Source organism: Rhinolophus sinicus, linkage group LG01 (assembly GCF_036562045.2).
Source record: "Rhinolophus sinicus isolate RSC01 linkage group LG01, ASM3656204v1, whole genome shotgun sequence".
In the NCBI taxonomy this organism is placed as follows: domain Eukaryota; kingdom Metazoa; phylum Chordata; class Mammalia; order Chiroptera; family Rhinolophidae; genus Rhinolophus; species Rhinolophus sinicus.
The window spans coordinates 137,426,724-137,436,554 of NC_133751.1; the positions used below are offsets into that span (position 1 = coordinate 137,426,724).

Sequence of the window (9,831 nt, forward strand, 5' to 3'; positions counted from 1 at the left end):
TTCCTTGATTCTACAGGGCTTTGATTATCTCATCTCAGAATTACTGAGAAGCCCAGTATGCCAAAATTCAAGTCACCTTGTTGGTACAAAAAAAAAAAAAAAATCTCATCAGAATAGTTTATTCCTTGACATGATATTTGGAATGTTCAGCTTGATTTAGAAATAGCTAAATGTACTCAGGTGTAAACAATGGAAGTCTGAGTCCACAATTTAAACAAAGCATCAGGTGACAGACTGGTTGTCCTATAGCTATAGGATAGAATGTTTGAAGTTGTCATATGCATGTTCTATATTCAGTGCAGACTCTCCTCAAAGGACTCACATATGTAAGTGACATAATTTTAACAATTTATTGCAAGCCGAAAGCAAAGTAAAATAATTAATGTAATGTAAAATACTTTGTAAAATATAAAAAAAAAGTAATGTAATGTAAATGTAAAATAATTTGGAATGTGGCTGAGGACTACATTTGAAACACAAAGTCTATACGGGTAAGTGAGTGACCCTATATGACCAGCCAAGCCTCTTTAACTCAACATGGAGTTGTTGTTTTCTTTTCATGATTTTAATCAGAATGACTCTAATGTTATTTTAAGAAACAACAATCCAATGAAAGATAGAATTTAATAACAATTATTTATTTTAAAAAATGCTCACTCATTTTCATGGAAATTAGATTCTGGAGAAACACAGGTGTCTGCATTCTTGATATGGGGATTTGGGAACTCACATAGGTCTCTGGAAAAGACCTCACTTTCAAAACTAATAGTGATAATCCTATTATATAGTGCCTACTATGTGTTAGTCTTTGTACTAGGTGCTTTGACTATTTTTCTCATTAAATCTTCAGAATAATCCAATGGTATTGGAAACAGATTTTGAGAGATTAAAGGCTTGCTAAAGGTCACACAGCTTGGAAGTGGTAATGCCAGATTTCAAAGATAGGTGTAAGTCCTTCCAAATCCTCTGTTCTTTAAAATTAAATCTCTTTTACTGCCATTGTTTAATTATTCAAACCCCAAGAAGTACTACAATAAAACGCATTTTTTGTGCCATGTCTGTCATAAATCTGGACATTTCTAAGGGAACATAGTAAGGGTGCTATAAACATGTGAAGAGATGTAACATTGCACAAACATTCCCTTTTCACCCGTAGCATAAAATTGCTTCTCAACATAGTTAAATATACAATGTGAAGCTTTTCCCAAGGTATTTGATGCTAACATTGCAGTGAGAGGTAATGACAAGAATTGGATGACAGCTATGAAAACATCTAGGGAAAAGAAAATAATTGTGACTCTCATGAAGGATGGATGATCTTTGCAGGATAGGAGCGGGAGGTGATTCTCTGCCTTTACAACAGTAAGTAAAGGAACCTGGCCTTTCAGTGCGTGAGAAAAGAGAAAATCTAAGTGGCCCAGGCTGTGGGAGACATGCTTATTTCTCTAAGACAGAAGTCGAGGCCCAGAGAGAGTTAAAGAAAAGGAAAAGGAACCAGTCACTGATGAAAAAGGTGGTGGGATTTGAGAAGAGCTAGCTCTGAAAAGCTGAGACAAAAGATCATCTAAAGACAGCCAATCCTCTAAAGAGAAGATCACCACTTATGTATTGATCCAGCTTAGTCAACATCTGAAAATCCTTCCCATTTGAGGGCAGTCTCATCAGAGGCGGAGGGTCAGGGAATATCCCCTCCTCTGCTAGCTGGAGCTTGGCACATGACCTCCATGCAGGCAGTCAGAAGTCCTGCCAGGACCTCATGTCTTTAGGGAGTGACAAAAAAGAGTGTGATCAGCTACAGATTACTCACAGTAGTTGCAAGGTAATCCATTTTCCAAGGGCAACGGAGTCCTCAATGGCATCCTTCAATAGACCAGCTTTGTGGCAGAGATTTGCCTGTATCTGCCTCTTTTGTCTCTGCCAGTCATGGCTCTACAGCCTTCCCACTGATATCCATCCAATAAATCCCTTAGCCAGAAGTTGTTTCTGTTGCTTGCAACAAGAACTCCGATTATTACACTCCGAAATGGACATTCATGGCAGAAATGATGCCCGGAAGATGTAAAATTAAACTTTCTATAGAGAAACATTTGCAATAACTTGGATAAAGAATGAATCACATCCCAAAGCACTGCTTGAACAAAGGTCACCCAAAGTCTGAAAGAGGAAGAGAAATGAGAAGGACTGAGCCCCGCTATACATCCCATTGAAAGCAAGGGAATATGGGCTGTCTACCATGTGTATGTGACAAATCTGTACTGATTCTAATATGGAAAGCAGAGGAGCCCCTTCTCTCTGTGCCTCCTAGTGACTCCCTGGGGTCATCACTGGTGGCTGTTAATACTTTATCATACTCTTCTTTACTATCTATGTATATGTGAGCAGTCTCAGGCTCCCCAATGTGACTGAAATCTACACAGATCTAGAGAGATGAAAATTGAAACACACTCAAGGTTACTCCTGTTACTTTCTAAGCATCGTTCACAACATGCTCCTGTGAAGGCTGTCTTGGGAAATTACATTGTCATATCGACATTGTAGAAATCCATAACTCAGCTTTCCAAAAGAACACACAACTGAATTTCATAATTAATCCACATCGTGGCAGTTTTGGAATTGTAAGTTAGAAACTCAGTTCTGAGTACAGCAGTCCTGCTGTTCCCAGAATGTTAATTTTCATGGCTCAGTCCCTGTAGCAACTTTCCATGGCTAATTCTTGTATTCCTCACAACCCAGCCTTGCTCCGCAATATAAAACTTTGTAAACCAGCATTTCATTTGACCTCAGAATAACTCTGTGGGGTTAAAATTATTCCCGTTTGAAGATCAGGAAACTGGGGCTCAGGTGCCTAAGCACTTTATTCAATATCATACAGTTCATAAATGGCAATTCCAGGAACGAAATTCACAATGATTTTTAAACAGATCTTAATGATATTGTTAGAGAACAATTTGTTTCTCTATAGACCTGTGTGTTATGATTGTTATCTTTTTAAGGCAAGTGGAGGGTATCATTATGGTAGGTGGGGTATTGGAAAGTCATGCTAACAGAAACTACCTCTCTGACAGAGGACTGAAAGACCACTCAGTAATGCATTGCTGTATGTTACCTCCCCCCCCACCCCCACCTTACCTACCTGCTTTTAAAAGGAAAAAAAAAAAGTACCTGAAAGGATAACATATTGCATAAACAATTTTTATCTTATGGTTCCTTGTAATATCTGGCTTGTCAACAACAACAACAACTTAGGGTTTTAAGAAGATGCTTAAAGGGTGACAGAGAAAGATTGAAAATGTGCATCTGGGTAGTGGAGCCCTTCAACAACGCTGTGCCAAATCCTCGGTCAGGCCAAGAAGAATTCAAGCTTGACCCCTTTCTTTGTATTTATTGGAGCTGGAGGTACTGGGGAAGCGCTGTGTATGCGTATCTTGTGCCTGGCATTGTTCAATCCAGATGTCTCTTGCAACAGAAAGAATAACCCAGAACCCAGGAACTAACTAGGTCCCAATGCTCAATATAAGTTCTGCTCAGTGAATGTAGATTGCAATGAATTGAAGAAAGAAGGGACAGACTTCAAAATGAAATGTTTCACTATAAAGCTACTTAGAATGAGAAGCCATCTGCACAATTTCCCACTTGACCAGGAAATATTTCCCTTCCAAATGCATGAAATCATGCTGGTGTATTATGTTGGAGCTTACACTGATTAATAAATACAACACTTGAAAAAAAAAAAAAAAGAAAGTGTGCATCCGTTCTTCACAACTCCCTGGATCCTGAGGGGCTTTCTCACTCGCCTGCTCCTGCCCCACGGGTGCCCACTCTTACACCTAGAAACAGCAGAGGAGATGCTGGAACCCAGCAGGTTTCAGAACTCAGCTTCGGCATACAACTGCAGCTCTTAATTCTGGAGCAGATCAAAATAGAGGCAGATGACCAAGCCCACAAGCATGTCCATATATTGGTTGAGCAAAGGTGTGGGGTGGTCCCATCCATGTTCAGAACCGTCCACAGGGAAACCCCTAAAACTACCACAGGAGACCAGATGCAGCTGATTCACAGGTATCAGCCTAAGAAAATCCTTCCTGAATAATGTGCCAGGACACAATTCCTTGTTTTACAAAACAGTAAATACATAGAGCCTGCAAGAGTCCTAACTCTTCTGCAAAAACCAGAGAGTGAAGCTATTTTCAGTGGAGCTCTGAAAGATTTGAGCCTCTCTTAGTGCGACCTTTAAATACCTGTGCCACTGAGTTCCAGGACTGCCCCTGTATCACCTCTACATATTTTAAATAGCCATGTAAATCCTTCCTCTAGGCAACACACAACAGACATTCATTGAAAAGGGTAAGAATCATATGCTATTAAGATATTTTTTCTTAAAAAGGGGTCTCTGGTACTAGTTTATCTATATACTAGATATTAGGGCATCTTGCAAATTTTGCAAATTTTCTTTTTTTCCTCTTTGTCCCCTATGTCAAAGGGAGTAAAGGTTTTTCTCTTTGCTTTTTTAAAAAGATAAGTTCTGAAAATATAAATAATGATTTATTTAAAGGGAAAAGAATCTAGACTTTGATTAAAATCATTAGAAAATAAAAATTTTATTCAACATTGTATTTTCAATTATTTTTAATTAAGTCAGATAAAAATTATGAGAAAGATACATTCCCTAAATAAGAAGATAAATTATAAAAGTATGAAAACAATTTGTCAAACAGATGGAGAAGCCAAAAATCAAAACACAGCTAATATTTTATTAATGCAAAAGAACAAATGACATCATATTTGGAAGTTTTTTGTAAAACTGTTTAATGAGGAGTCTGAGGCTCTAGTATTGTTGGCCAGTGGGGTTAGACCACCCCCTCCCCAACATTTATCTGCATTGTAGCTTGGATCCTTGGCTAATCCTGCTGAGTATTGATTTTCAATCACCAATTTATACAGGAGACTTGGAGCCCCCCTATGGAGAAAGACTGAGGACTCCTTGGAGAAAAGCATGTGCAGAAATAGATGTCGGATGAAGTGGCTGTTGGATGGAGGTTAGATTGCAGAAAAAGAGTCATTAAGGATAGCCCCCCCACCCCCCCGATGAGGGAGGTAGAGGGGTACAGATTCTGATTCCATCATGTGGCTTAAAGAAGAACCCATCACAATGCTGTTACCCAGGATTCTCAGTTGCACCTTTGGAAAAAAGGTGTGTGTGTTTGTGTGTGTGTGTGTGTGTGTGTGTGTGTATGCTTGCATACGTGTGTGTGACCTAAAGAGCAGTGTCACTAAAAAGCTATACCACTTTGTACTGCAGGCAAGCCTAGGGGGTTTAAAATTTTTTTCAGGGAAAAACTACCAGAAAGAATTGGAGATCATATCAGTAAAGCAGGTGAGGTCTAGGAACCATTATCATTTGGACATAAATGTGAATGTGGCCTCATTTACACATATACTCTTTCAGGTCCATAACGTAGTAGCTACTCAACAATCTTGTTTTCTAGATTGTCCAACTGCTATACTACAAGGAAGGTCAAAGAATGAATGACACAATTCAATCACACAATCATATATTAACTATTCCCTACAAATAGGTCCTAATTTTTTTATTTTTTGCACGCTGAAAACTTTTCCATTTGTGTTGCAATATTTCTGAGGACAGGCTGTAACTCCTAATAGAAGTTCTCTGAGATCAGAACATTTAATATGACTCATATCAATATTTCTTAATATTTTTGGATCATTAGACCCTTTTGAAAATGTGATGAAAGATATGGATATTCTCCTCAGAAAAGGACACATGGATATGTAACCCCAGAGTACCTCATTTATAATCCCCTTCAACACTTCCTCTCCTCAAACATCTCTCTCACATCTACAATTTCTCATTTGTACCCTCAGAAAATCTTCTTGGCACCAAGTCTCACCAGCTTCTCTTCTTTCACTCTCTCCCACCCTTCTCACAAAGTTCAGATTTTCTCTGTTTTATTATTTATACGCTCCAAGTGGCCCTTCTTCTGGATTCTCTAGATCAAAGGTGAGCAAAGCAAGCGACTTAGCTAGCAAGAATCCTTCACTTCCTTCAATCTGTTCAGCCTCACCTGTCTTTTTTCCTTACATTTGTCTGATTCTGCATCCTAAAACTGGGTGAAATCTTAAGGGAAGGGTGAAAAAGACAGACCTCTCTTGAGAGAGTGGATGAAAGAAAGAATCTGTACCAAAAATGCCTAATTCCTTTATGGGAATGGAGAAACACCATGTCATTCTCAGATGTCAATACAGTTGTCCCTATCATATTTTCATGTGCATACACTTTAAAACCAAAATTGAAGATGATGTCTCTCCTGGGAGTGTGTGTATGAGAGGGTGTGTGTGTATGGGAGTGTGTGTATAAGGAATAAAGAGAGGGCGGGGAGAGCGGGGAGAGCGGGAAGGTGGAATCCAAAGAAAGGTTAAGAAACTCTCACATTAAGACTGAGATTTTGCTAGAGTCTTTGATTTTCTCTGAATGGCTATTGGGCAAAATATTCATTTTAGTTCCCAAACATGTATTTAGAAAAATGTCTATAGTCTAGGATCCCCAAGTTTTCATATTTATAATTTGCTTTGACACTAAAGAACACTCTAAAGATATCTTCTGGACTCTGGGGATACAATCCATAAATATTAAGAGAAAGATCAATAGTATAATAATCTGCATCTCAAAGGCAGGTAATAAAACCAGAAAATGTTAAACACCCCGGGGGGCATGGATTAACAAACATAGCACAAAAAAGGAAGAGGTCAAAATGTCCTTCCAATTGAGGAGCCAGGTATCTTTCTCTTCTCTTTGTTCTCTTCTCCCTGGTGGAAACTATTTGATGGAATTAGGATTCCAGAGGAACTTTTCTGCTGAAGGATTGGATTGCTGACCTGTGCTATTACTATTTTACTTAGAAATCACATGGCCATTTATTATTTCTTTATACTTTCATTTAACAAATACTTACTAATAATCTTTAGGTACCACGTTAGCTCCTGGGCCTATATGAATAAACACAATTTAGTCTCTGTCCTCAAGTGACGTGATAATCTAATAGGAACTATCTCCAGTAAAGAGGCAATTATGTGAATCCTTAAAAGGGGCCCCTAACCCTGGGTTAGAGCACCAAAAAAGGCTTTCTGAAATAAGTATATCTAAGTTGAGAGCCATAGGTGATTAAGAGTTAGCTGAGTGAAGATAAAGAGAGTGATCTAGGCAGACTTATTCTCTGGAAAGGTGAGCTTGACATGGAAAATATAGGATGAAAATGCTTAGCCTCAAATCCCGCCACTGAAGCAAGACTATACAGGATGGTAGGGAGGGAAACAGATGTGGATCAAATCAAGGTGATTTAATCATGGGCTAATAGTTTGTTCCTTGAATTTGAAGCTTGTGATGGTCATAACACTGGCTTAGTATGTAGGACAGAAGACAGCGTAAAATAGATGTCCAGCATTTGTTTATTGAACTGACGTAAGGAATAAAGAAATATTTTTTTTCCTGGATAGTTGATTTCCAAGCAGTTTTGGGTAGTGTGACATGACGGGAAAATTACCAATTCTTATGTATTATCTTCCTTGTAAGCTTTTGTGCAAATATTATAAATTCCATGCTTCAAATTGTAAGTATTAATTTAGATTCCAATGACAAGAATAACATATATCCAAATTATCAACAGCCTTGGATTATCCATTCTGTCCTTTTGACCTCCTATTTACATTAATGAATATAATTCAAAGATGAGAGTCATCTGTATGTTTAAAAAGTTTCTTGGAGAAACAGAATCTTTCATTCCAAAAGAACTCAAAATAGTAAACCATAACATCTCCCGGAATGATCATTTAACTAGAAATGTTAAAGTCTAGTACCATACTCAGGACTCAGGTGATCTATAATTGGTTTACTATTTAGCCTTAAGGAAATTACTGTATCTTATGGTTTTGAGAAAGCACATCCTCTTCTAATAATTTATTTTTTCTTCTACTCAAACTAGAAGAATGTATAATCCTCAGAGTTACAGATCTTCCACAACTGGAGTCTCTCACCTATTGCTTTATTTTTTTTTATGCTAGAATCATATGGGAAAACTAAGAAGATATGAAAGCTTTAATAATTTGTTCCCAAACTGGGGTCTTTCTAAGCAGGCAGCACTATGCTTGCAGGGTTTTGTTTTTCCTACTCCTCAGAGTAGAAAATTATTACTTTGAAACAACTTTGGTTAGTAAAAAGCCCCCATAGAATGAAAGTAACAATGAATGATGTTTCCGTATACTCTATAAAGATGCTTGGAGTATTTCACAACTTGTAGGGTGAAATATGTCCAGACATAATCCAGGCTTTGATTTCTTATATCATGTGTCCACCATGAAGACTTCCCCCAGTGGCTATGTTCTGGTTTAAAGGCTCACTATGGGGAGAATATTTACAGCCAACACTTTGCATAAATCAGAGCAGAATACACTGCTAAGCCCTTATATTGAGACCCAGAAATATATAACCACTTTTTTTTAGCCTCAGTGTCCTCATCTAGAAAACATTATGGCATCTTAGAAAAGCAAACTTAAGTTTAGAAAACCCATTCCGAGTCTTTGTTCTGTTACTTACCAACTGTGTATTCTTAAAAACTCATTTAACCTAAGTCTTATCATCCTGATTTTACTGATAGGGGAGCTAACACCTACCTCACAGCATAGTAAGAATTAATGAGATAAAACAAAATAAAGTGTTTCACAAAGCCGTGTGTAGTTTTATCAGACAGTTCCCGTTGCCAAGGCAAGAACATGTAAACATGTTTCAAATGAGCAATGAGAGGTTTGAAATTATTAAATTAGCCTTTCAATTCTTCAATACACATTTTGTTTATCCTTTCATTCAACAAAGATGTATTTCTAATTTGTAATCACCAGGGAGAATTTCAGGTGTTGAGAACAGTGTTATTCAAGCCATATACTTATTGGTGACAAGCTGTGGCTCCTCAGATACAGAGAGTGAGCCAAGTGTCATCATGACTTTAAGGGTCAATTTGTACAGAACATTTTCATTAGTTTAAACCTTTCAAACCACATATTGAGCCCAAATTCCGAATTAACTGAACTGTCAGATCTGTAAGCTATCTCAAGAATGCTTCATAGAGTAGTACTGTTCTGTAAAAATAACTTTTTCTTATATTTAAAAAAACCCCTGAAAGATCCTGGAATTCCATTTCTTTCAGAAAGAGTAGCCATATTTGAATTTTCTTAGCAGCTTGCTGAGAGAGTGAAAAGCTAACAAGAATCAAAACAGACTCTTTACATAGTTTGTTTGGGTCTAGAGGAAATCTGTCCATGAGCTTTTGTGAAGGGGCCAACATGTCAGCATATGCCTGACTACAGTGAGTTTATCTTTCAATTGATTTAGTCCATTCTGGGGAATCAAGATGATGCAAGAGTGTGGCATATAACCAAGCTTTTTCTCTTTTCATTGACAGAAGTGATAGAAATGTCTTTATTCTTGTAGATCACTTGATAAGAAATAATAGAGTCAGAGACTATGTTTAAATTCCTATGACATTTTTGTTGTTGTTGTTGTTCATGCTTTAAGATGTTATTAACACATGGTGTGATTTTTGCCACAGTAATGGTTGTCAATAGTAAAGAGATGGGATGGATCCATAATTCTGCTGCCTTGGGGTTTACACACAATTTCCTGAAACATATGTTCTATTAGTGGAGTCTGAACTAAGTCTTTAGCCTTCTAGAAATGCTTAAAATTGAGCTGCAAACATGGTGGCTACACTTCTAAGGCATTTCTCACAAATAAATGTCAATCTTGGACGTTCCAAGAAAATG

At 37.6% G+C, this 9,831-nt stretch overlaps 1 pseudogene; it reads left to right on the forward strand.

The window, feature by feature from the left end:
- Window positions 1–1,756: 1,756 nt before the first annotated feature.
- Window positions 1,757–3,707, forward strand: LOC141570671 (cytochrome c oxidase subunit NDUFA4 pseudogene; annotated as a pseudogene).
- The last annotated feature ends 6,124 nt before the right edge of the window (window positions 3,708–9,831 follow it).